A 24096-nucleotide genomic window follows, 5' to 3' on the forward strand; every position below is an offset into this window, starting at 1 on the left:
AGCTAGAAAGATAGCATTGCATCACATTACATGGCAATGCAATGCACAGTTGCTGAAGTTGAACCAAAATGAGCTTGTAATCTGGCTTCTGCAACTTTGAACATGAAAATTCCAATGAGGAGAAGAAAAGCAAAGCCAAAGAGTCCATCCCAAAATCCGACAAACAAGCAAAATGAACAAAAAACATTGAATTCAATTCTTTCTGATTTTAGAAACTGCATTAAAGAAGGGGTGCACCGGCCCTGGAGATACTGCAATACCAGGTCAATGCGTGGAGTGGACAGAGCAAGCTCTTTTTCCATCTCCCTGTTCTAAAAATCCATTTAATATATGGTCCCCAGATAGGGGACGTATCAGATATTAAACTGATAAGAACAGATACTACACTTGATCTTAGCCAAAAGGCCGAGAAGCGATAACCAGAATTGGTTTCAAACTACGGAGCCACCCAAGGATCCTGAAAAGTCCATTTGTGGAGATGAGCTCCTGGACTCCCGTTAAGAAGACATGTTGTCAACCTCTAGATCCCTTACATGCCTGCACTTTTCGGCTTGCTGCTGCTGCAATCCACGCGTTTTAGATCTGCATAACTCCACCTCTTTAAACACAGCACCTTCACCCCCTGCTGTTCCCACCCGCCTCAACACCGTTGGAAGGGAGGAGAACCAATTAAGGCGGGGGGTGGGGTGGAACGAGCAGCTGTCTACCCTTAGCAGGAGGGCTCCTGATTACATACCTCTCCTGCTGCTGGCTGTCCAGCAGCAGACTGAAGGTGGCTGCTGCTGTGCACAGGTATATAAAGGCTCAGAGCCTATTATGACACGCGCAGCCAGCGTTCCATTGCCACATTCCATCTACTGCAGGCAGGATACCTGGCTGGCTGAATGTCGCTGAGAAGCTCACAGAGACCGCCATAAGCAACAGTTTAACAGAATGCCACAGACTAATCAACCAAACTTTTTGGGTTGGGTTCTCTTTTATAGTCTACAGTCATTAAATGAAAGAAGTCAGTGTTCCAGCAGAAGGAGACAACGTTTCAGAAAAGGCATTGTAGCAAACCAAAAAAGAAATTTTAAGCGCAGCAGAGTAATCAGCGCACATACCTGTTAGCTCAGGTGAGTTTAAAAGGCTGCTGTTGATAACAAGGGCATTTGCTAAATAGATGGTGTGTGTGCAACAATATACTGAAAGGTCAATTATATTGTGCAGCTTATCTCACCACCTGTAGTTATTTAGGTGAAAGCTCCAAAATGCTTGCCTAATATGTCTGTTTATCCAAAAGGAAGTAAAAAGGGAGAGCTAGAAAGATAGCATTGCATCACATTACATGGCAATGCAATGCACAGTTGCTGAAGTTGAACCAAAATGAGCTTGTAATCTGGCTTCTGCAACTTTGAACATGAAAAATCCAATGAGGAGAAGAAAAGCAAAGCCAAAGAGTCCATCCCAAAATCCGACAAACAAGCAAAATGAACAAAAAACATTGAATTCAATTCTTTCTGATTTTAGAAACTGCATTAAAGAAGGGGTGCACCGGTCCTGGAGATACTGCAATACCAGGTCAATGCGTGGAGTGGACAGAGCAAGCTCTTTTTCCATCTCCCTGTTCTAAAAATCCATTTAATATATGGTCCCCAGATAGGGGACGTATCAGATATTAAACTGATAAGAACAGATACTACACTTGATCTTAGCCAAAAGGCCGAGAAGCGATAACCAGAATTGGTTTCAAACTACGGAGCCACCCAAGGATCCTGAAAAGTCCATTTGTGGAGATGAGCTCCTGGACTCCCGTTAAGAAGACATGTTGTCAACCTCTAGATCCCTTACATGCCTGCACTTTTCGGCTTGCTGCTGCTGCAATCCACGCGTTTTAGATCTGCATAACTCCACCTCTTTAAACACAGCACCTTCACCCCCTGCTGTTCCCACCCGCCTCAACACCGTTGGAAGGGAGGAGAACCAATTAAGGCGGGGGGTGGGGTGGAACGAGCAGCTGTCTACCCTTAGCAGGAGGGCTCCTGATTACATACCTCTCCTGCTGCTGCTGCTGCTGCTGGCTGTCCAGCAGCAGACTGAAGGTGGCTGCTGCTGTGCACAGGTATATAAAGGCTCAGAGCCTATTATGACACGCGCAGCCAGCGTTCCATTGCCACATTCCATCTACTGCAGGCAGGATACCTGGCTGGCTGAATGTCGCTGAGAAGCTCACAGAGACCGCCATAAGCAACAGTTTAACAGAATGCCACAGACTAATCAACCAAACTTTTTGGGTTGGGTTCTCTTTTATAGTCTGCAGGCATTAAATGAAAGAAGTCAGTGTTCCAGCAGAAGGAGACAACGTTTCAGAAAAGGCATTGTAGCAAACCAAAAAAGAAATTTTAAGCGCAGCAGAGTAACCAGCGCACATACCTGTTAGCTCAGGTGAGTTTAAAAGGCTGCTGTTGATAACAAGGGCATTTGCTAAATAGATGGTGTGTGTGCAACAATATACTGAAAGGTCAATTATATTGTGCAGCTTATCTCACCACCTGTAGTTATTTAGGTGAAAGCTCCAAAATGCTTGCCTAATATGTCTGTTTATCCAAAAGGAAGTAAAAAGGGAGAGCTAGAAAGATAGCATTGCATCACATTACATGGCAATGCAATGCACAGTTGCTGAAGTTGAACCAAAATGAGCTTGTAATCTGGCTTCTGCAACTTTGAACATGAAAAATCCAATGAGGAGAAGAAAAGCAAAGCCAAAGAGTCCATCCCAAAATCCGACAAACAAGCAAAATGAACAAAAAACATTGAATTCAATTCTTTCTGATTTTAGAAACTGCATTAAAGAAGGGGTGCACCGGTCCTGGAGATACTGCAATACTAGGTCAATGCGTGTAGTGGACAGAGCAAGCTCTTTTTCCATCTCCCTGTTCTAAAAATCCATTTAATAAATGGTCCCCAGATAGGGGACGTATCAGATATTAAACTGATAAGAACAGATACTACACTTGATCTTAGCCAAAAGGCCGAGAAGCGATAACCAGAATTGGTTTCAAACTACGGAGCCACCCAAGGATCCTGAAAAGTCCATTTGTGGAGATGAGCTCCTGGACTCCCGTTAAGAAGACATGTTGTCAACCTCTAGATCCCTTACATGCCTGCACTTTTCGGCTTGCTGCTGCTGCAATCCACGCGTTTTAGATCTGCATAACTCCACCTCTTTAAACACAGCACCTTCACCCCCTGCTGTTCCCACCCGCCTCAACACCGTTGGAAGGGAGGAGAACCAATTAAGGCGGGGGGTTGGGTGGAACGAGCAGCTGTCTACCCTTAGCAGGAGGGCTCCTGATTACATACCTCTCCTGCTGCTGCTGCTGCTGGCTGTCCAGCAGCAGACTGAAGGTGGCTGCTGCTGTGCACAGGTATATAAAGGCTCAGAGCCTATTATGACACGCGCAGCCAGCGTTCCATTGCCACATTCCATCTACTGCAGGCAGGATACCTGGCTGGCTGAATGTCACTGAGAAGCTCACAGAGACCGCCATAAGCAACAGTTTAACAGAATGCCACAGACTAATCAACCAAACTTTTTGGGTTGGGTTCTCTTTTATAGTCTGCAGGCATTAAATGAAAGAAGTCAGTGTTCCAGCAGAAGGAGACAACGTTTCAGAAAAGGCATTGTAGCAAACCAAAAAAGAAATTTTAAGCGCAGCAGAGTAACCAGCGCACATACCTGTTAGCTCAGGTGAGTTTAAAAGGCTGCTGTTGATAACAAGGGCATTTGCTAAATAGATGGTGTGTGTGCAACAATATACTGAAAGGTCAATTATATTGTGCAGCTTATCTCACCACCTGTAGTTATTTAGGTGAAAGCTCCAAAATGCTTGCCTAATATGTCTGTTTATCCAAAAGGAAGTAAAAAGGGAGAGCTAGAAAGATAGCATTGCATCACATTACATGGCAATGCAATGCACAGTTGCTGAAGTTGAACCAAAATGAGCTTGTAATCTGGCTTCTGCAACTTTGAACATGAAAAATCCAATGAGGAGAAGAAAAGCAAAGCCAAAGAGTCCATCCCAAAATCCGACAAACAAGCAAAATGAACAAAAAACATTGAATTCAATTCTTTCTGATTTTAGAAACTGCATTAAAGAAGGGGTGCACCGGTCCTGGAGATACTGCAATACCAGGTCAATGCGTGGAGTGGACAGAGCAAGCTCTTTTTCCATCTCCCTGTTCTAAAAATCCATTTAATATATGGTCCCCAGATAGGGGACGTATCAGATATTAAACTGATAAGAACAGATACTACACTTGATCTTAGCCAAAAGGCCGAGAAGCGATAACCAGAATTGGTTTCAAACTACGGAGCCACCCAAGGATCCTGAAAAGTCCATTTGTGGAGATGAGCTCCTGGACTCCCGTTAAGAAGACATGTTGTCAACCTCTAGATCCCTTACATGCCTGCACTTTTCGGCTTGCTGCTGCTGCAATCCACGCGTTTTAGATCTGCATAACTCCACCTCTTTAAACACAGCACCTTCACCCCCTGCTGTTCCCACCCGCCTCAACACCGTTGGAAGGGAGGAGAACCAATTAAGGCGGGGGGTGGGGTGGAACGAGCAGCTGTCTACCCTTAGCAGGAGGGCTCCTGATTACATACCTCTCCTGCTGCTGCTGCTGGCTGTCCAGCAGCAGACTGAAGGTGGCTGCTGCTGTGCACAGGTATATAAAGGCTCAGAGCCTATTATGACACGCGCAGCCAGCGTTCCATTGCCACATTCCATCTACTGCAGGCAGGATACCTGGCTGGCTGAATGTCGCTGAGAAGCTCACAGAGACCGCCATAAGCAACAGTTTAACAGAATGCCACAGACTAATCAACCAAACTTTTTGGGTTGGGTTCTCTTTTATAGTCTGCAGGCATTAAATGAAAGAAGTCAGTGTTCCAGCAGAAGGAGACAACGTTTCAGAAAAGGCATTGTAGCAAACCAAAAAAGAAATTTTAAGCGCAGCAGAGTAACCAGCGCACATACCTGTTAGCTCAGGTGAGTTTAAAAGGCTGCTGTTGATAACAAGGGCATTTGCTAAATAGATGGTGTGTGTGCAACAATATACTGAAAGGTCAATTATATTGTGCAGCTTATCTCACCACCTGTAGTTATTTAGGTGAAAGCTCCAAAATGCTTGCCTAATATGTCTGTTTATCCAAAAGGAAGTAAAAAGGGAGAGCTAGAAAGATAGCATTGCATCACATTACATGGCAATGCAATGCACAGTTGCTGAAGTTGAACCAAAATGAGCTTGTAATCTGGCTTCTGCAACTTTGAACATGAAAAATCCAATGAGGAGAAGAAAAGCAAAGCCAAAGAGTCCATCCCAAAATCCGACAAACAAGCAAAATGAACAAAAAACATTGAATTCAATTCTTTCTGATTTTAGAAACTGCATTAAAGAAGGGGTGCACCGGTCCTGGAGATACTGCAATACCAGGTCAATGCGTGGAGTGGACAGAGCAAGCTCTTTTTCCATCTCCCTGTTCTAAAAATCCATTTAATATATGGTCCCCAGATAGGGGACGTATCAGATATTAAACTGATAAGAACAGATACTACACTTGATCTAAGCCAAAAGGCCGAGAAGCGATAACCAGAATTGGTTTCAAACTACGGAGCCACCCAAGGATCCTGAAAAGTCCATTTGTGGAGATGAGCTCCTGGACTCCCGTTAAGAAGACATGTTGTCAACCTCTAGATCCCTTACATGCCTGCACTTTTCGGCTTGCTGCTGCTGCAATCCACGCGTTTTAGATCTGCATAACTCCACCTCTTTAAACACAGCACCTTCACCCCCTGCTGTTCCCACCCGCCTCAACACCGTTGGAAGGGAGGAGAACCAATTAAGGCGGGGGGTGGGGTGGAACGAGCAGCTGTCTACCCTTAGCAGGAGGGCTCCTGATTACATACCTCTCCTGCTGCTGCTGCTGCTGGCTGTCCAGCAGCAGACTGAAGGTGGCTGCTGCTGTGCACAGGTATATAAAGGCTCAGAGCCTATTATGACACGCGCAGCCAGCGTTCCATTGCCACATTCCATCTACTGCAGGCAGGATACCTGGCTGGCTGAATGTCGCTGAGAAGCTCACAGAGACCGCCATAAGCAACAGTTTAACAGAATGCCACAGACTAATCAACCAAACTTTTTGGGTTGGGTTCTCTTTTATAGTCTGCAGGCATTAAATGAAAGAAGTCAGTGTTCCAGCAGAAGGAGACAACGTTTCAGAAAAGGCATTGTAGCAAACCAAAAAAGAAATTTTAAGCGCAGCAGAGTAACCAGCGCACATACCTGTTAGCTCAGGTGAGTTTAAAAGGCTGCTGTTGATAACAAGGGCATTTGCTAAATAGATGGTGTGTGTGCAACAATATACTGAAAGGTCAATTATATTGTGCAGCTTATCTCACCACCTGTAGTTATTTAGGTGAAAGCTCCAAAATGCTTGCCTAATATGTCTGTTTATCCAAAAGGAAGTAAAAAGGGAGAGCTAGAAAGATAGCATTGCATCACATTACATGGCAATGCAATGCACAGTTGCTGAAGTTGAACCAAAATGAGCTTGTAATCTGGCTTCTGCAACTTTGAACATGAAAAATCCAATGAGGAGAAGAAAAGCAAAGCCAAAGAGTCCATCCCAAAATCCGACAAACAAGCAAAATGAACAAAAAACATTGAATTCAATTCTTTCTGATTTTAGAAACTGCATTAAAGAAGGGGTGCACCGGTCCTGGAGATACTGCAATACCAGGTCAATGCGTGGAGTGGACAGAGCAAGCTCTTTTTCCATCTCCCTGTTCTAAAAATCCATTTAATATATGGTCCCCAGATAGGGGACGTATCAGATATTAAACTGATAAGAACAGATTTTTTTTTTTTGAAAGCCCGAAATCGTGTACAAAACCCGAGTGCGCTTAAAAAAGTGACAAGTGCCACAAAAAAAGTGCACTAGGATGCTGGTCTTCTTGAAACCCTCTCCAAAAGGAGAAGGGTCCCCCAAACCATTCCCCGTCCCTCCGAGCCAAAAGGCCACAGCGAGGAACAGGGACAAAAAGCCACCTCCAGCCGAAGCCAGAGGCGACCCAATCTTACCCCCAGCACCTGCCCGAGTTCTCACCCGAGCAAGGCACTGGGAGCCAAAGACTGTGCTCCCCTCCCGGAAGAGGGGAGCCAACAACGCTCTCCTCCCGAAAGAGGAGAGCCAGGGGGGTTCAGGGGGGAGCGGAACCTGATGGCCACACACTCCCCCCTAGACCTGCCAAGAGAGGAACCCGTAAGGGAACCGCATCCCGACAAAATCCTAGTAGGACGTGACACACGTGAATAAGTGGACACACAGTGACAAAGAAATTAAATAAATAGTGAAGGTTTCACAGTATAATACTGCCCGGACCTTCGACCGGGAATTGAAAAATTCCCCATCCTAAGGCCAGAAGGCCCGGAATAAGGGTGTGTGCGAAGAAAGAAAATTTGAAGTGCTTGTGCAAATGTGCCATAAACTCAAGTGGGGTTCCCAATCCCAGTGAGTTAAGGCACCCCAGGGTCACCACTCCTGGGGCACTTCACACTTCGGGCTTTCGATCTTCCCCGGCCCAACAGATACTACACTTGATCTTAGCCAAAAGGCCGAGAAGCGATAACCAGAATTGGTTTCAAACTACGGAGCCACCCAAGGATCCTGAAAAGTCCATTTGTGGAGATGAGCTCCTGGACTCCCGTTAAGAAGACATGTTGTCAACCTCTAGATCCCTTACATGCCTGCACTTTTCGGCTTGCTGCTGCTGCAATCCACGCGTTTTAGATCTGCATAACTCCACCTCTTTAAACACAGCACCTTCACCCCCTGCTGTTCCCACCCGCCTCAACACCGTTGGAAGGGAGGAGAACCAATTAAGGCGGGGGGTGGGGTGGAACGAGCAGCTGTCTACCCTTAGCAGGAGGGCTCCTGATTACATACCTCTCCTGCTGCTGCTGCTGCTGGCTGTCCAGCAGCAGACTGAAGGTGGCTGCTGCTGTGCACAGGTATATAAAGGCTCAGAGCCTATTATGACACGCGCAGCCAGCGTTCCATTGCCACATACCATCTACTGCAGGCAGGATACCTGGCTGGCTGAATGTCGCTGAGAAGCTCACAGAGACCGCCATAAGCAACAGTTTAACAGAATGCCACAGACTAATCAACCAAACTTTTTGGGTTGGGTTCTCTTTTATAGTCTGCAGGCATTAAATGAAAGAAGTCAGTGTTCCAGCAGAAGGAGACAACGTTTCAGAAAAGGCATTGTAGCAAACCAAAAAAGAAATTTTAAGCGCAGCAGAGTAACCAGCGCACATACCTGTTAGCTCAGGTGAGTTTAAAAGGCTGCTGTTGATAACAAGGGCATTTGCTAAATAGATGGTGTGTGTGCAACAATATACTGAAAGGTCAATTATATTGTGCAGCTTATCTCACCACCTGTAGTTATTTAGGTGAAAGCTCCAAAATGCTTGCCTAATATGTCTGTTTATCCAAAAGGAAGTAAAAAGGGAGAGCTAGAAAGATAGCATTGCATCACATTACATGGCAATGCAATGCACAGTTGCTGAAGTTGAACCAAAATGAGCTTGTAATCTGGCTTCTGCAACTTTGAACATGAAAAATCCAATGAGGAGAAGAAAAGCAAAGCCAAAGAGTCCATCCCAAAATCCGACAAACAAGCAAAATGAACAAAAAACATTGAATTCAATTCTTTCTGATTTTAGAAACTGCATTAAAGAAGGGGTGCACCGGTCCTGGAGATACTGCAATACCAGGTCAATGCGTGGAGTGGACAGAGCAAGCTCTTTTTCCATCTCCCTGTTCTAAAAATCCATTTAATATATGGTCCCCAGATAGGGGACGTATCAGATATTAAACTGATAAGAACAGATACTACACTTGATCTTAGCCAAAAGGCCGAGAAGCGATAACCAGAATTGGTTTCAAACTACGGAGCCACCCAAGGATCCTGAAAAGTCCATTTGTGGAGATGAGCTCCTGGACTCCCGTTAAGAAGACATGTTGTCAACCTCTAGATCCCTTACATGCCTGCACTTTTCGGCTTGCTGCTGCTGCAATCCACGCGTTTTAGATCTGCATAACTCCACCTCTTTAAACACAGCACCTTCACCCCCTGCTGTTCCCACCCGCCTCAACACCGTTGGAAGGGAGGAGAACCAATTAAGGCGGGGGGTGGGGTGGAACGAGCAGCTGTCTACCCTTAGCAGGAGGGCTACTGATTACATACCTCTCCTGCTGCTGCTGCTGCTGGCTGTCCAGCAGCAGACTGAAGGTGGCTGCTGCTGTGCACAGGTATATAAAGGCTCAGAGCCTATTATGACACGCGCAGCCAGCGTTCCATTGCCACATTCCATCTACTGCAGGCAGGATACCTGACTGGCTGAATGTCGCTGAGAAGCTCACAGAGACCGCCATAAGCAACAGTTTAACAGAATGCCACAGACTAATCAACCAAACTTTTTGGGTTGGGTTCTCTTTTATAGTCTGCAGGCATTAAATGAAAGAAGTCAGTGTTCCAGCAGAAGGAGACAACGTTTCAGAAAAGGCATTGTAGCAAACCAAAAAAGAAATTTTAAGCGCAGCAGAGTAACCAGCGCACATACCTGTTAGCTCAGGTGAGTTTAAAAGGCTGCTGTTGATAACAAGGGCATTTGCTAAATAGATGGTGTGTGTGCAACAATATACTGAAAGGTCAATTATATTGTGCAGCTTATCTCACCACCTGTAGTTATTTAGGTGAAAGCTCCAAAATGCTTGCCTAATATGTCTGTTTATCCAAAAGGAAGTAAAAAGGGAGAGCTAGAAAGATAGCATTGCATCACATTACATGGCAATGCAATGCACAGTTGCTGAAGTTGAACCAAAATGAGCTTGTAATCTGGCTTCTGCAACTTTGAACATGAAAAATCCAATGAGGAGAAGAAAAGCAAAGCCAAAGAGTCCATCCCAAAATCCGACAAACAAGCAAAATGAACAAAAAACATTGAATTCAATTCTTTCTGATTTTAGAAACTGCATTAAAGAAGGGGTGCACCGGTCCTGGAGATACTGCAATACCAGGTCAATGCGTGGAGTGGACAGAGCAAGCTCTTTTTCCATCTCCCTGTTCTAAAAATCCATTTAATATATGGTCCCCAGATAGGGGACGTATCAGATATTAAACTGATAAGAACAGATACTACACTTGATCTTAGCCAAAAGGCCGAGAAGCGATAACCAGAATTGGTTTCAAACTACGGAGCCACCCAAGGATCCTGAAAAGTCCATTTGTGGAGATGAGCTCCTGGACTCCCGTTAAGAAGACATGTTGTCAACCTCTAGATCCCTTACATGCCTGCACTTTTCGGCTTGCTGCTGCTGCAATCCACGCGTTTTAGATCTGCATAACTCCACCTCTTTAAACACAGCACCTTCACCCCCTGCTGTTCCCACCCGCCTCAACACCGTTGGAAGGGAGGAGAACCAATTAAGGCGGGGGGTGGGGTGGAACGAGCAGCTGTCTACCCTTAGCAGGAGGGCTCCTGATTACATACCTCTCCTGCTGCTGCTGCTGCTGGCTGTCCAGCAGCAGACTGAAGGTGGCTGCTGCTGTGCACAGGTATATAAAGGCTCAGAGCCTATTATGACACGCGCAGCCAGCGTTCCATTGCCACATTCCATCTACTGCAGGCAGGATACCTGGCTGGCTGAATGTCGCTGAGAAGCTCACAGAGACCGCCATAAGCAACAGTTTAACAGAATGCCACAGACTAATCAACCAAACTTTTTGGGTTGGGTTATCTTTTATAGTCTGCAGGCATTAAATGAAAGAAGTCAGTGTTCCAGAAGAAGGAGACAACGTTTCAGAAAAGGCATTGTAGCAAACCAAAAAAGAAATTTTAAGCGCAGCAGAGTAACCAGTGCACATACCTGTTAGCTCAGGTGAGTTTAAAAGGCTGCTGTTGATAACAAGGGCATTTGCTAAATAGATGGTGTGTGTGCAACAATATACTGAAAGGTCAATTATATTGTGCAGCTTATCTCACCACCTGTAGTTATTTAGGTGAAAGCTCCAAAATGCTTGCCTAATATGTCTGTTTATCCAAAAGGAAGTAAAAAGGGAGAGCTAGAAAGATAGCATTGCATCACATTACATGGCAATGCAATGCACAGTTGCTGAAGTTGAACCAAAATGAGCTTGTAATCTGGCTTCTGCAACTTTGAACATGAAAAATCCAATGAGGAGAAGAAAAGCAAAGCCAAAGAGTCCATCCCAAAATCCGACAAACAAGCAAAATGAACAAAAAACATTGAATTCAATTCTTTCTGATTTTAGAAACTGCATTAAAGAAGGGGTGCACCGGTCCTGGAGATACTGCAATACCAGGTCAATGCGTGGAGTGGACAGAGCAAGCTCTTTTTCCATCTCCCTGTTCTAAAAATCCATTTAATATATGGTCCCCAGATAGGGGACGTATCAGATATTAAACTGATAAGAACAGATACTACACTTGATCTTAGCCAAAAGGCCGAGAAGCGATAACCAGAATTGGTTTCAAACTACGGAGCCACCCAAGGATCCTGAAAAGTCCATTTGTGGAGATGAGCTCCTGGACTCCCGTTAAGAAGACATGTTGTCAACCTCTAGATCCCTTACATGCCTGCACTTTTCGGCTTGCTGCTGCTGCAATTCACGCGTTTTAGATCTGCATAACTCCACCTCTTTAAACACAGCACCTTCACCCCCTGCTGTTCCCACCCGCCTCAACACCGTTGGAAGGGAGGAGAACCAATTAAGGCGGGGGGTGGGGTGGAACGAGCAGCTGTCTACCCTTAGCAGGAGGGCTCCTGATTACATACCTCTCCTGCTGCTGCTGCTGCTGGCTGTCCAGCAGCAGACTGAAGGTGGCTGCTGCTGTGCACAGGTATATAAAGGCTCAGAGCCTATTATGACACGCGCAGCCAGCGTTCCATTGCCACATTCCATCTACTGCAGGCAGGATACCTGGCTGGCTGAATGTCGCTGAGAAGCTCACAGAGACCGCCATAAGCAACAGTTTAACAGAATGCCACAGACTAATCAACCAAACTTTTTGGGTTGGGTTCTCTTTTATAGTCTGCAGGCATTAAATGAAAGAAGTCAGTGTTCCAGCAGAAGGAGACAACGTTTCAGAAAAGGCATTGTAGCAAACCAAAAAAGAAATTTTAAGCGCAGCAGAGTAACCAGCGCACATACCTGTTAGCTCAGGTGAGTTTAAAAGGCTGCTGTTGATAACAAGGGCATTTGCTAAATAGATGGTGTGTGTGCAACAATATACTGAAAGGTCAATTATATTGTGCAGCTTATCTCACCACCTGTAGTTATTTAGGTGAAAGCTCCAAAATGCTTGCCTAATATGTCTGTTTATCCAAAAGGAAGTAAAAAGGGAGAGCTAGAAAGATAGCATTGCATCACATTACATGGCAATGCAATGCACAGTTGCTGAAGTTGAACCAAAATGAGCTTGTAATCTGGCTTCTGCAACTTTGAACATGAAAAATCCAATGAGGAGAAGAAAAGCAAAGCCAAAGAGTCCATCCCAAAATCCGACAAACAAGCAAAATGAACAAAAAACATTGAATTCAATTCTTTCTGATTTTAGAAACTGCATTAAAGAAGGGGTGCACCGGTCCTGGAGATACTGCAATACCAGGTCAATGCGTGGAGTGGACAGAGCAAGCTCTTTTTCCATCTCCCTGTTCTAAAAATCCATTTAATATATGGTCCCCAGATAGGGGACGTATCAGATATTAAACTGATAAGAACAGATACTACACTTGATCTTAGCCAAAAGGCCGAGAAGCGATAACCAGAATTGGTTTCAAACTACGGAGCCACCCAAGGATCCTGAAAAGTCCATTTGTGGAGATGAGCTCCTGGACTCCCGTTAAGAAGACATGTTGTCAACCTCTAGATCCCTTACATGCCTGCACTTTTCGGCTTGCTGCTGCTGCAATCCACGCGTTTTAGATCTGCATAACTCCACCTCTTTAAACACAGCACCTTCACCCCCTGCTGTTCCCACCCGCCTCAACACCGTTGGAAGGGAGGAGAACCAATTAAGGCGGGGGGTGGGGTGGAACGAGCAGCTGTCTACCCTTAGCAGGAGGGCTCCTGATTACATACCTCTCCTGCTGCTGCTGCTGCTGGCTGTCCAGCAGCAGACTGAAGGTGGCTGCTGCTGTGCACAGGTATATAAAGGCTGAGAGCCTATTATGACACGCGCAGCCAGCGTTATATTGCCACATTCCATCTACTGCAGGCAGGATACCTGGCTGGCTGAATGTCGCTGAGAAGCTCACAGAGACCGCCATAAGCAACAGTTTAACAGAATGCCACAGACTAATCAACCAAACTTTTTGGGTTGGGTTCTCTTTTATAGTCTGCAGGCATTAAATGAAAGAAGTCAGTGTTCCAGCAGAAGGAGACAACGTTTCAGAAAAGGCATTGTAGCAAACCAAAAAAGAAATTTTAAGCGCAGCAGAGTAACCAGCGCACATACCTGTTAGCTCAGGTGAGTTTAAAAGGCTGCTGTTGATAACAAGGGCATTTGCTAAATAGATGGTGTGTGTGCAACAATATACTGAAAGGTCAATTATATTGTGCAGCTTATCTCACCACCTGTAGTTATTTAGGTGAAAGCTCCAAAATGCTTGCCTAATATGTCTGTTTATCCAAAAGGAAGTAAAAAGGGAGAGCTAGAAAGATAGCATTGCATCACATTACATGGCAATGCAATGCACAGTTGCTGAAGTTGAACCAAAATGAGCTTGTAATCTGGCTTCTGCAACTTTGAACATGAAAAATCCAATGAGGAGAAGAAAAGCAAAGCCAAAGAGTCCATCCCAAAATCCGACAAACAAGCAAAATGAACAAAAAACATTGAATTCAATTCTTTCTGATTTTAGAAACTGCATTAAAGAAGGGGTGCACCGGTCCTGGAGATACTGCAATACCAGGTCAATGCGTGGAGTGGACAGAGCAAGCTCTTTTTCCATCTCCCTGTTCTAAAAATCCATTTAATATATGGTCCCCAGATAGGGGACGTATCAGATATTAAACTGATAAGAACAGATACTACACTTGATCTTAGCCAAAAGGCCGAGAAGCGATAAGCAGAATTGGTTTCAAACTACGGAGCCACCCAAGGATCCTGAAAAGTCCATTTGTGGAGATGAGCTCCTGGATTCCCGTTAAGAAGACATGTTGTCAACCTCTAGATCCCTTACATGCCTGCACTTTTCGGCTTGCTGCTGCTGCAATCCACGCGTTTTAGATCTGCATAACTCCACCTCTTTAAACACAGCACCTTCACCCCCTGCTGTTCCCACCCGCCTCAACACCGTTGGAAGGGAGGAGAACCAATTAAGGCGGGGGGTGGGGTGGAACGAGCAGCTGTCTACCCTTAGCAGGAGGGCTCCTGATTACATACCTCTCCTGCTGCTGCTGCTGCTGGCTGTCCAGCAGCAGACTGAAGGTGGCTGCTGCTGTGCACAGGTATATAAAGGCTCAGAGCCTATTATGACACGCGCAGCCAGCGTTCCATTGCCACATTCCATCTACTGCAGGCAGGATACCTGGCTGGCTGAATGTCGCTGAGAAGCTCACAGAGACCGCCATAAGCAACAGTTTAGCAGAATGCCACAGACTAATCAACCAAACTTTTTCGGTTGGGTTCTCTTTTATAGTCTGCAGGCATTAAATGAAAGAAGTCAGTGTTCCAGAAGAAGGAGACAACGTTTCAGAAAAGGCATTGTAGCAAACCAAAAAAGAAATTTTAAGCGCAGCAGAGTAACCAGCGCACATACCTGTTAGCTCAGGTGAGTTTAAAAGGCTGCTGTTGATAACAAGGGCATTTGCTAAATAGATGGTGTGTGTGCAACAATATACTGAAAGGTCAATTATATTGTGCAGCTTATCTCACCACCTGTAGTTATTTAGGTGAAAGCTCCAAAATGCTTGCCTAATATGTCTGTTTATCCAAAAGGAAGTAAAAAGGGAGAGCTAGAAAGATAGCATTGCATCACATTACATGGCAATGCAATGCACAGTTGCTGAAGTTGAACCAAAATGAGCTTGTAATCTGGCTTCTGCAACTTTGAACATGAAAAATCCAATGAGGAGAAGAAAAGCAAAGCCAAAGAGTCCATCCCAAAATCCGACAAACAAGCAAAATGAACAAAAAACATTGAATTCAATTCTTTCTGATTTTAGAAACTGCATTAAAGAAGGGGTGCACCGGTCCTGGAGATACTGCAATACCAGGTCAATGCGTGGAGTGGACAGAGCAAGCTCTTTTTCCATCTCCCTGTTCTAAAAATCCATTTAATATATGGTCCCCAGATAGGGGACGCATCAGATATTAAACTGATAAGAACAGATACTACACTTGATCTTAGCCAAAAGGCCGAGAAGCGATAACCAGAATTGGTTTCAAACTACGGAGCCACCCAAGGATCCTGAAAAGTCCATTTGTGGAGATGAGCTCCTGGACTCCCGTTAAGAAGACATGTTGTCAACCTCTAGATCCCTTACATGCCTGCACTTTTCGGCTTGCTGCTGCTGCAATCCACGCGTTTTAGATCTGCATAACTCCACCTCTTTAAACACAGCACCTTCACCCCCTGCTGTTCCCACCCGCCTCAACACCGTTGGAAGGGAGGAGAACCAATTAAGGCGGGGGGTGGGGTGGAACGAGCAGCTGTCTACCCTTAGCAGGAGGGCTCCTGATTACATACCTCTCCTGCTGCTGCTGCTGGCTGTCCAGCAGCAGACTGAAGGTGGCTGCTGCTGTGCACAGGTATATAAAGGCTCAGAGCCTATTATGACACGCGCAGCCAGCGTTCCATTGCCACATTCCATCTACTGCAGGCAGGATACCTGGCTGGCTGAATGTCGCTGAGAAGCTCACAGAGACCGCCATAAGCAACAGTTTAACAGAATGCCACAGACTAATCAACCAAACTTTTTGGGTTGGGTTCTCTTTTATAGTCTGCAGGCATTAAATGAAAGAAGTCAGTGTTCCAGAAGAAGGAGACAACGTTTCAGAAAAGGCATTGTAGCAAACCAAAAAAGAAATTTTAAGCGCAGCAGAGTAACCAGCGCACATACCTGTTAGCTCAGGTGAGTTTAAAAGGCTGCTGTTGATAACAAGGGCATTTGCTAAATAGATGGTGTGTGTGCAACAATATACTGAAAGGTCAATTATATTGTGCAGCTTATCTCACCACCTGTAGTTATTTAGGTGAAAGCTCCAAAATGCTTGCCTAATATGTCTGTTTATCCAAAAGGAAGTAAAAAGGGAGAGCTAGAAAGATAGCATTGCATCACATTACATGGCAATGCAATGCACAGTTGCTGAAGTTGAACCAAAATGAGCTTGTAATCTGGCTTCTGCAACTTTGAACATGAAAAATCCAATGAGGAGAAGAAAAGCAAAGCCAAAGAGTCCATCCCAAAATCCGACAAACAAGCAAAATGAACAAAAAACATTGAATTCAATTCTTTCTGATTTTAGAAACTGCATTAAAGAAGGGGTGCACCGGTCCTGGAGATACTGCAATACCAGGTCAATGCGTGGAGTGGACAGAGCAAGCTCTTTTTCCATCTCCCTGTTCTAAAAATCCATTTAATATATGGTCCCCAGATAGGGGACGTATCAGATATTAAACTGATAAGAACAGATACTACACTTGATCTTAGCCAAAAGGCCGAGAAGCGATAACCAGAATTGGTTTCAAACTACGGAGCCACCCAAGGATCCTGAAAAGTCCATTTGTGGAGATGAGCTCCTGGACTCCCGTTAAGAAGACATGTTGTCAACCTCTAGATCCCTTACATGCCTGCACTTTTCGGCTTGCTGCTGCTGCAATCCACGCGTTTTAGATCTGCATAACTCCACCTCTTTAAACACAGCACCTTCACCCCCTGCTGTTCCCACCCGCCTCAACACCGTTGGAAGGGAGGAGAACCAATTAAGGCGGGGGGTGGGGTGGAACGAGCAGCTGTCTACCCTTAGCAGGAGGGCTCCTGATTACATACCTCTCCTGCTGCTGCTGCTGCTGGCTGTCCAGCAGCAGACTGAAGGTGGCTGCTGCTGTGCACAGGTATATAAAGGCTCAGAGCCTATTATGACACGCGCAGCCAGCGTTCCATTGCCACATTCCATCTACTGCAGGCAGGATACCTGGCTGGCTGAATGTCGCTGAGAAGCTCACAGAGACCGCCATAAGCAACAGTTTAACAGAATGCCACAGACTAATCAACCAAACTTTTTGGGTTGGGTTCTCTTTTATAGTCTGCAGGCATTAAATGAAAGAAGTCAGTGTTCCAGCAGAAGGAGACAACGTTTCAGAAAAGGCATTGTAGCAAACCAAAAAAGAAATTTTAAGCGCAGCAGAGTAACCAGCGCACATACCTGTTAGCTCAGGTGAGTTTAAAAGGCTGCTGTTGATAACAAGGGCATTTGCTAAATAGATGGTGTGTGTGCAACAATATACTGAAAGGTCAATTATATTGTGCAGCTTATCTCACCACCTGTAGTTATTTAGGTGAAAGCTCCAAAATGCTTGCCTAATATGTCTGTTTATCCAAAAGGAAGTAAAAAGGGAGAGCTAGAAAGATAGCATTGCATCACATTACATGGCAATGCAATGCACAGTTGCTGAAGTTGAACCAAAATGAGCTTGTAATCTGGCTTCTGCAACTTTGAACATGAAAAATCCAATGAGGAGAAGAAAAGCACAGAGAAAGAGTCCATCCCAAAATCCGACAAACAAGCAAAATGAACAAAAAACATTGAATTCAATTCTTTCTGATTTTAGAAACTGCATTAAAGAAGGGGTGCACCGGTCCTGGAGATACTGCAATACCAGGTCAATGCGTGGAGTGGACAGAGCAAGCTCTTTTTCCATCTCCCTGTTCTAAAAATCCATTTAATATATGGTCCCCAGATAGGGGACGTATCAGATATTAAACTGATAAGAACAGATACTACACTTGATCTTAGCCAAAAGGCCGAGAAGCGATAACCAGAATTGGTTTCAAACTACGGAGCCACCCAAGGATCCTGAAAAGTCCATTTGTGGAGATGAGCTCCTGGATTCCCGTTAAGAAGACATGTTGTCAACCTCTAGATCCCTTACATGCCTGCACTTTTCGGCTTGCTGCTGCTGCAATCCACGCGTTTTAGATCTGCATAACTCCACCTCTTTAAACACAGCACCTTCACCCCCTGCTGTTCCCACCCGCCTCAACACCGTTGGAAGGGAGGAGAACCAATTAAGGCGGGGGGTGGGGTGGAACGAGCAGCTGTCTACCCTTAGCAGGAGGGCTCCTGATTACATACCTCTCCTGCTGCTGCTGCTGCTGGCTGTCCAGCAGCAGACTGAAGGTGGCTGCTGCTGTGCACAGGTATATAAAGGCTCAGAGCCTATTATGACACGCGCAGCCAGCGTTCCATTGCCACATTCCATCTACTGCAGGCAGGATACCTGGCTGGCTGAATGTCGCTGAGAAGCTCACAGAGACCGCCATAAGCAACAGTTTAACAGAATGCCACAGACTAATCAACCAAACTTTTTGGGTTGGGTTCTCTTTTATAGTCTGCAGGCATTAAATGAAAGAAGTCAGTGTTCCAGAAGAAGGAGACAACGTTTCAGAAAAGGCATTGTAGCAAACCAAAAAAGAAATTTTAAGCGCAGCAGAGTAACCAGCGCACATACCTGTTAGCTCAGGTGAGTTTAAAAGGCTGCTGTTGATAACAAGGGCATTTGCTAAATAGATGGTGTGTGTGCAACAATATACTGAAAGGTCAATTATATTGTGCAGCTTATCTCACCACCTGTAGTTATTTAGGTGAAAGCTCCAAAATGCTTGCCTAATATGTCTGTTTATCCAAAAGGAAGTAAAAAGGGAGAGCTAGAAAGATAGCATTGCATCACATTACATGGCAATGCAATGCACAGTTGCTGAAGTTGAACCAAAATGAGCTTGTAATCTGGCTTCTGCAACTTTGAACATGAAAAATCCAATGAGGAGAAGAAAAGCAAAGCCAAAGAGTCCATCCCAAAATCCGACAAACAAGCAAAATGAACAAAAAACATTGAATTCAATTCTTTCTGATTTTAGAAACTGCATTAAAGAAGGGGTGCACCGGTCCTGGAGATACTGCAATACCAGGTCAATGCGTGGAGTGGACAGAGCAAGCTCTTTTTCCATCTCCCTGTTCTAAAAATCCATTTAATATATGGTCCCCAGATAGGGGACGTATCAGATATTAAACTGATAAGAACAGATACTACACTTGATCTTAGCCAAAAGGCCGAGAAGCGATAACCAGAATTGGTTTCAAACTACGGAGCCACCCAAGGATCCTGAAAAGTCCATTTGTGGAGATGAGCTCCTGGACTCCCGTTAAGAAGACATGTTGTCAACCTCTAGATCCCTTACATGCCTGCACTTTTCGGCTTGCTGCTGCTGCAATCCACGCGTTTTAGATCTGCATAACTCCACCTCTTCAAACACAGCACCTTCACCCCCTGCTGTTCCCACCCGCCTCAACACCGTTGGAAGGGAGGAGAACCAATTAAGGCGGGGGGTGGGGTGGAACGAGCAGCTGTCTACCCTTAGCAGGAGGGCTCCTGATTACATACCTCTCCTGCTGCTGCTGCTGCTGGCTGTCCAGCAGCAGACTGAAGGTGGCTGCTGCTGTGCACAGGTATATAAAGGCTCAGAGCCTATTATGACACGCGCAGCCAGCGTTCCATTGCCACATTCCATCTACTGCAGGCAGGATACCTGGCTGGCTGAATGTCGCTGAGAAGCTCACAGAGACCGCCATAAGCAACAGTTTAACAGAATGCCACAGACTAATCAACCAAACTTTTTGGGTTGGGTTCTCTTTTATAGTCTGCAGGCATTAAATGAAAGAAGTCAGTGTTCCAGCAGAAGGAGACAACGTTTCAGAAAAGGCATTGTAGCAAACCAAAAAAGAAATTTTAAGCGCAGCAGAGTAACCAGCGCACATACCTGTTAGCTCAGGTGAGTTTAAAAGGCTGCTGTTGATAACAAGGGCATTTGCTAAATAGATGGTGTGTGTGCAACAATATACTGAAAGGTCAATTATATTGTGCAGCTTATCTCACCACCTGTAGTTATTTAGGTGAAAGCTCCAAAATGCTTGCCTAATATGTCTGTTTATCCAAAAGGAAGTAAAAAGGGAGAGCTAGAAAGATAGCATTGCATCACATTACATGGCAATGCAATGCACAGTTGCTGAAGTTGAACCAAAATGAGCTTGTAATCTGGCTTCTGCAACTTTGAACATGAAAAATCCAATGAGGAGAAGAAAAGCAAAGCCAAAGAGTCCATCCCAAAATCCGACAAACAAGCAAAATGAACAAAAAACATTGAATTCAATTCTTTCTGATTTTAGAAACTGCATTAAAGAAGGGGTGCACCGGTCCTGGAGATACTGCAATACCAGGTCAATGCGTGGAGTGGACAGAGCAAGCTCTTTTTCCATCTCCCTGTTCTAAAAATCCATTTAATATATGGTCCCCAGATAGGGGACGTATCAGATATTAAACTGATAAGAACAGATACTACACTTGATCTTAGCCAAAAGGCCGAGAAGCGATAACCAGAATTGGTTTCAAACTACGGAGCCACCCAAGGATCCTGAAAAGTCCATTTGTGGAGATGAGCTCCTGGATTCCCGTTAAGAAGACATGTTGTCAACCTCTAGATCCCTTACATGCCTGCACTTTTCGGCTTGCTGCTGCTGCAATCCACGCGTTTTAGATCTGCATAACTCCACCTCTTTAAACACAGCACCTTCACCCCCTGCTGTTCCCACCCGCCTCAACACCGTTGGAAGGGAGGAGAACCAATTAAGGCGGGGGGTGGGGTGGAACGAGCAGCTGTCTACCCTTAGCAGGAGGGCTCCTGATTACATACCTCTCCTGCTGCTGCTGCTGCTGGCTGTCCAGCAGCAGACTGAAGGTGGCTGCTGCTGTGCACAGGTATATAAAGGCTCAGAGCCTATTATGACACGCGCAGCCAGCGTTCCATTGCCACATTCCATCTACTGCAGGCAGGATACCTGGCTGGCTGAATGTCGCTGAGAAGCTCACAGAGACCGCCATAAGCAACAGTTTAACAGAATGCCACAGACTAATCAACCAAACTTTTTGGGTTGGGTTCTCTTTTATAGTCTGCAGGCATTAAATGAAAGAAGTCAGTGTTCCAGCAGAAGGAGACAACGTTTCAGAAAAGGCATTGTAGCAAACCAAAAAAGAAATTTTAAGCGCAGCAGAGTAACCAGCGCACATACCTGTTAGCTCAGGTGAGTTTAAAAGGCTGCTGTTGATAACAAGGGCATTTGCTAAATAGATGGTGTGTGTGCAACAATATACTGAAAGGTCAATTATATTGTGCAGCTTATCTCACCACCTGTAGTTATTTAGGTGAAAGCTCCAAAATGCTTGCCTAATATGTCTGTTTATCCAAAAGGAAGTAAAAAGGGAGAGCTAGAAAGATAGCATTGCATCACATTACATGGCAATGCAATGCACAGTTGCTGAAGCTGAACCAAAATGAGCTTGTAATCTGGCTTCTGCAACTTTGAACATGAAAAATCCAATGAGGAGAAGAAAAGCAAAGCCAAAGAGTCCATCCCCAAATCCGACAAACAAGCAAAATGAACAAAAAACATTGAATTCAATTCTTTCTGATTTTAGAAACTGCATTAAAGAAGGGGTGCACCGGTCCTGGAGATACTGCAATACCAGGTCAATGCGTGGAGTGGACAGAGCAAGCTCTTTTTCCATCTCCCTGTTCTAAAAATCCATTTAATATATGGTCCCCAGATAGGGGACGTATCAGATATTAAACTGATAAGAACAGATACTACACTTGATCTTAGCCAAAAGGCCGAGAAGCGATAACCAGAATTGGTTTCAAACTACGGAGCCACCCAAGGATCCTGAAAAGTCCATTTGTGGAGATGAGCTCCTGGACTCCCGTTAAGAAGACATGTTGTCAACCTCTAGATCCCTTACATGCCTGCACTTTTCGGCTTGCTGCTGCTGCAATCCACGCGTTTTAGATCTGCATAACTCCACCTCTTTAAACACAGCACCTTCACCCCCTGCTGTTCCCACCCGCCTCAACACCGTTGGAAGGGAGGAGAACCAATTAAGGCGGGGGGTGGGGTGGAACGAGCAGCTGTCTACCCTTAGCAGGAGGGCTCCTGATTACATACCTCTCCTGCTGCTGCTGCTGCTGGCTGTCCAGCAGCAGACTGAAGGTGGCTGCTGCTGTGCACAGGTATATAAAGGCTCAGAGCCTATTATGACACGCGCAGCCAGCGTTCCATTGCCACATTCCATCTACTGCAGGCAGGATACCTGGCTGGCTGAATGTCGCTGAGAAGCTCACAGAGACCGCCATAAGCAACAGTTTAACAGAATGCCACAGACTAATCAACCAAACTTTTTGGGTTGGGTTCTCTTTTATAGTCTGCAGGCATTAAATGAAAGAAGTCAGTGTTCCAGCAGAAGGAGACAACGTTTCAGAAAAGGCATTGTAGCAAACCAAAAAAGAAATTTTAAGCGCAGCAGAGTAACCAGCGCACATACCTGTTAGCTCAGGTGAGTTTAAAAGGCTGCTGTTGATAACAAGGGCATTTGCTAAATAGATGGTGTGTGTGCAACAATATACTGAAAGGTCAATTATATTGTGCAGCTTATCTCACCACCTGTAGTTATTTAGGTGAAAGCTCCAAAATGCTTGCCTAATATGTCTGTTTATCCAAAAGGAAGTAAAAAGGGAGAGCTAGAAAGATAGCATTGCATCACATTACATGGCAATGCAATGCACAGTTGCTGAAGTTGAACCAAAATGAGCTTGTAATCTGGCTTCTGCAACTTTGAACATGAAAAATCCAATGAGGAGAAGAAAAGCAAAGCCAAAGAGTCCATCCCAAAATCCGACAAACAAGCAAAATGAACAAAAAACATTGAATTCAATTCTTTCTGATTTTAGAAACTGCATTAAAGAAGGGGTGCACCGGTCCTGGAGATACTGCAATACCAGGTCAATGCGTGGAGTGGACAGAGCAAGCTCTTTTTCCATCTCCCTGTTCTAAAAATCCATTTAATATATGGTCCCCAGATAGGGGACGTATCAGATATTAAACTGATAAGAACAGATACTACACTTGATCTTAGCCAAAAGGCCGAGAAGCGATAACCAGAATTGGTTTCAAACTACGGAGCCACCCAAGGATCCTGAAAAGTCCATTTGTGGAGATGAGCTCCTGGACTCCCGTTAAGAAGACATGTTGTCAACCTCTAGATCCCTTACATGCCTGCACTTTTCGGCTTGCTGCTGCTGCAATCCACGCGTTTTAGATCTGCATAACTCCACCTCTTTAAACACAGCACCTTCACCCCCTGCTGTTCCCACCCGCCTCAACACCGTTGGAAGGGAGGAGAACCAATTAAGGCGGGGGGTGGGGTGGAACGAGCAGCTGTCTACCCTTAGCAGGAGGGCTCCTGATTACATACCTCTCCTGCTGCTGCTGCTGCTGGCTGTCCAGCAGCAGACTGAAGGTGGCTGCTGCTGTGCACAGGTATATAAAGGCTCAGAGCCTATTATGACACGCGCAGCCAGCGTTCCATTGCCACATTCCATCTACTGCAGGCAGGATACCTGGCTGGCTGAATGTCGCTGAGAAGCTCACAGAGACCGCCATAAGCAACAGTTTAACAGAATGCCACAGACTAATCAACCAAACTTTTTGGGTTGGGTTCTCTTTTATAGTCTGCAGGCATTAAATGAAAGAAGTCAGTGTTCCAGCAGAAGGAGACAACGTTTCAGAAAAGGCATTGTAGCAAACCAAAAAAGAAATTTTAAGCGCAGCAGAGTAACCAGCGCACATACCTGTTAGCTCAGGTGAGTTTAAAAGGCTGCTGTTGATAACAAGGGCATTTGCTAAATAGAT

General features: G+C 45.2%; 18 non-coding genes and 1 pseudogene across 18 annotated transcripts; all 19 read right to left on the reverse strand.

Moving 5' to 3' along the window:
* Positions 1 to 226: 226 nt before the first annotated feature.
* LOC141228202 (U2 spliceosomal RNA) lies at positions 227 to 417 on the reverse strand. Its single transcript, XR_012295121.1, has one exon. It is a non-coding gene; the product is annotated as a U2 spliceosomal RNA (small nuclear RNA).
* Positions 418 to 1523: 1106 nt separating this feature from the next.
* LOC141228604 (U2 spliceosomal RNA) lies at positions 1524 to 1714 on the reverse strand. Its single transcript, XR_012295411.1, has one exon. It is a non-coding gene; the product is annotated as a U2 spliceosomal RNA (small nuclear RNA).
* Positions 1715 to 2832: 1118 nt separating this feature from the next.
* Positions 2833 to 3023, reverse strand: LOC141228329 (U2 spliceosomal RNA). The gene has a single exon (XR_012295244.1). It is a non-coding gene; the product is annotated as a U2 spliceosomal RNA (small nuclear RNA).
* A 1115-nt stretch (positions 3024 to 4138) lies between these two features.
* Positions 4139 to 4329, reverse strand: LOC141228605 (U2 spliceosomal RNA). Its single transcript, XR_012295412.1, has one exon. It is a non-coding gene; the product is annotated as a U2 spliceosomal RNA (small nuclear RNA).
* A 1112-nt stretch (positions 4330 to 5441) lies between these two features.
* On the reverse strand, positions 5442 to 5632 carry LOC141228167 (U2 spliceosomal RNA). Its single transcript, XR_012295088.1, has one exon. It is a non-coding gene; the product is annotated as a U2 spliceosomal RNA (small nuclear RNA).
* Positions 5633 to 6747: 1115 nt separating this feature from the next.
* LOC141228395 (U2 spliceosomal RNA) lies at positions 6748 to 6930 on the reverse strand. The gene has a single exon (XR_012295283.1). It is a non-coding gene; the product is annotated as a U2 spliceosomal RNA (small nuclear RNA).
* Positions 6931 to 7442: 512 nt separating this feature from the next.
* On the reverse strand, positions 7443 to 7671 carry LOC141228479 (U2 spliceosomal RNA; annotated as a pseudogene).
* Positions 7672 to 8786: 1115 nt separating this feature from the next.
* LOC141228606 (U2 spliceosomal RNA) lies at positions 8787 to 8977 on the reverse strand. The gene has a single exon (XR_012295413.1). It is a non-coding gene; the product is annotated as a U2 spliceosomal RNA (small nuclear RNA).
* A 1115-nt stretch (positions 8978 to 10092) lies between these two features.
* On the reverse strand, positions 10093 to 10283 carry LOC141228607 (U2 spliceosomal RNA). The gene has a single exon (XR_012295414.1). It is a non-coding gene; the product is annotated as a U2 spliceosomal RNA (small nuclear RNA).
* Positions 10284 to 11398: 1115 nt separating this feature from the next.
* Positions 11399 to 11589, reverse strand: LOC141228608 (U2 spliceosomal RNA). The gene has a single exon (XR_012295415.1). It is a non-coding gene; the product is annotated as a U2 spliceosomal RNA (small nuclear RNA).
* A 1115-nt stretch (positions 11590 to 12704) lies between these two features.
* On the reverse strand, positions 12705 to 12895 carry LOC141228609 (U2 spliceosomal RNA). The gene has a single exon (XR_012295416.1). It is a non-coding gene; the product is annotated as a U2 spliceosomal RNA (small nuclear RNA).
* Positions 12896 to 14010: 1115 nt separating this feature from the next.
* On the reverse strand, positions 14011 to 14201 carry LOC141228610 (U2 spliceosomal RNA). Its single transcript, XR_012295417.1, has one exon. It is a non-coding gene; the product is annotated as a U2 spliceosomal RNA (small nuclear RNA).
* Positions 14202 to 15316: 1115 nt separating this feature from the next.
* On the reverse strand, positions 15317 to 15507 carry LOC141228247 (U2 spliceosomal RNA). Its single transcript, XR_012295165.1, has one exon. It is a non-coding gene; the product is annotated as a U2 spliceosomal RNA (small nuclear RNA).
* Positions 15508 to 16619: 1112 nt separating this feature from the next.
* Positions 16620 to 16810, reverse strand: LOC141228611 (U2 spliceosomal RNA). Its single transcript, XR_012295418.1, has one exon. It is a non-coding gene; the product is annotated as a U2 spliceosomal RNA (small nuclear RNA).
* Positions 16811 to 17925: 1115 nt separating this feature from the next.
* LOC141228612 (U2 spliceosomal RNA) lies at positions 17926 to 18116 on the reverse strand. The gene has a single exon (XR_012295419.1). It is a non-coding gene; the product is annotated as a U2 spliceosomal RNA (small nuclear RNA).
* Positions 18117 to 19231: 1115 nt separating this feature from the next.
* On the reverse strand, positions 19232 to 19422 carry LOC141228614 (U2 spliceosomal RNA). The gene has a single exon (XR_012295421.1). It is a non-coding gene; the product is annotated as a U2 spliceosomal RNA (small nuclear RNA).
* Positions 19423 to 20537: 1115 nt separating this feature from the next.
* LOC141228615 (U2 spliceosomal RNA) lies at positions 20538 to 20728 on the reverse strand. The gene has a single exon (XR_012295422.1). It is a non-coding gene; the product is annotated as a U2 spliceosomal RNA (small nuclear RNA).
* A 1115-nt stretch (positions 20729 to 21843) lies between these two features.
* Positions 21844 to 22034, reverse strand: LOC141228616 (U2 spliceosomal RNA). Its single transcript, XR_012295423.1, has one exon. It is a non-coding gene; the product is annotated as a U2 spliceosomal RNA (small nuclear RNA).
* Positions 22035 to 23149: 1115 nt separating this feature from the next.
* Positions 23150 to 23340, reverse strand: LOC141228617 (U2 spliceosomal RNA). The gene has a single exon (XR_012295424.1). It is a non-coding gene; the product is annotated as a U2 spliceosomal RNA (small nuclear RNA).
* Positions 23341 to 24096: the final 756 nt, after the last annotated feature.

Source organism: Phyllobates terribilis, unplaced genomic scaffold, assembly GCF_046119375.1.
Source record: "Phyllobates terribilis strain yellow unplaced genomic scaffold, ASM4611937v1 Scaffold_437__1_contigs__length_1545540, whole genome shotgun sequence".
In the NCBI taxonomy this organism is placed as follows: Eukaryota; Metazoa; Chordata; class Amphibia; order Anura; family Dendrobatidae; genus Phyllobates; species Phyllobates terribilis.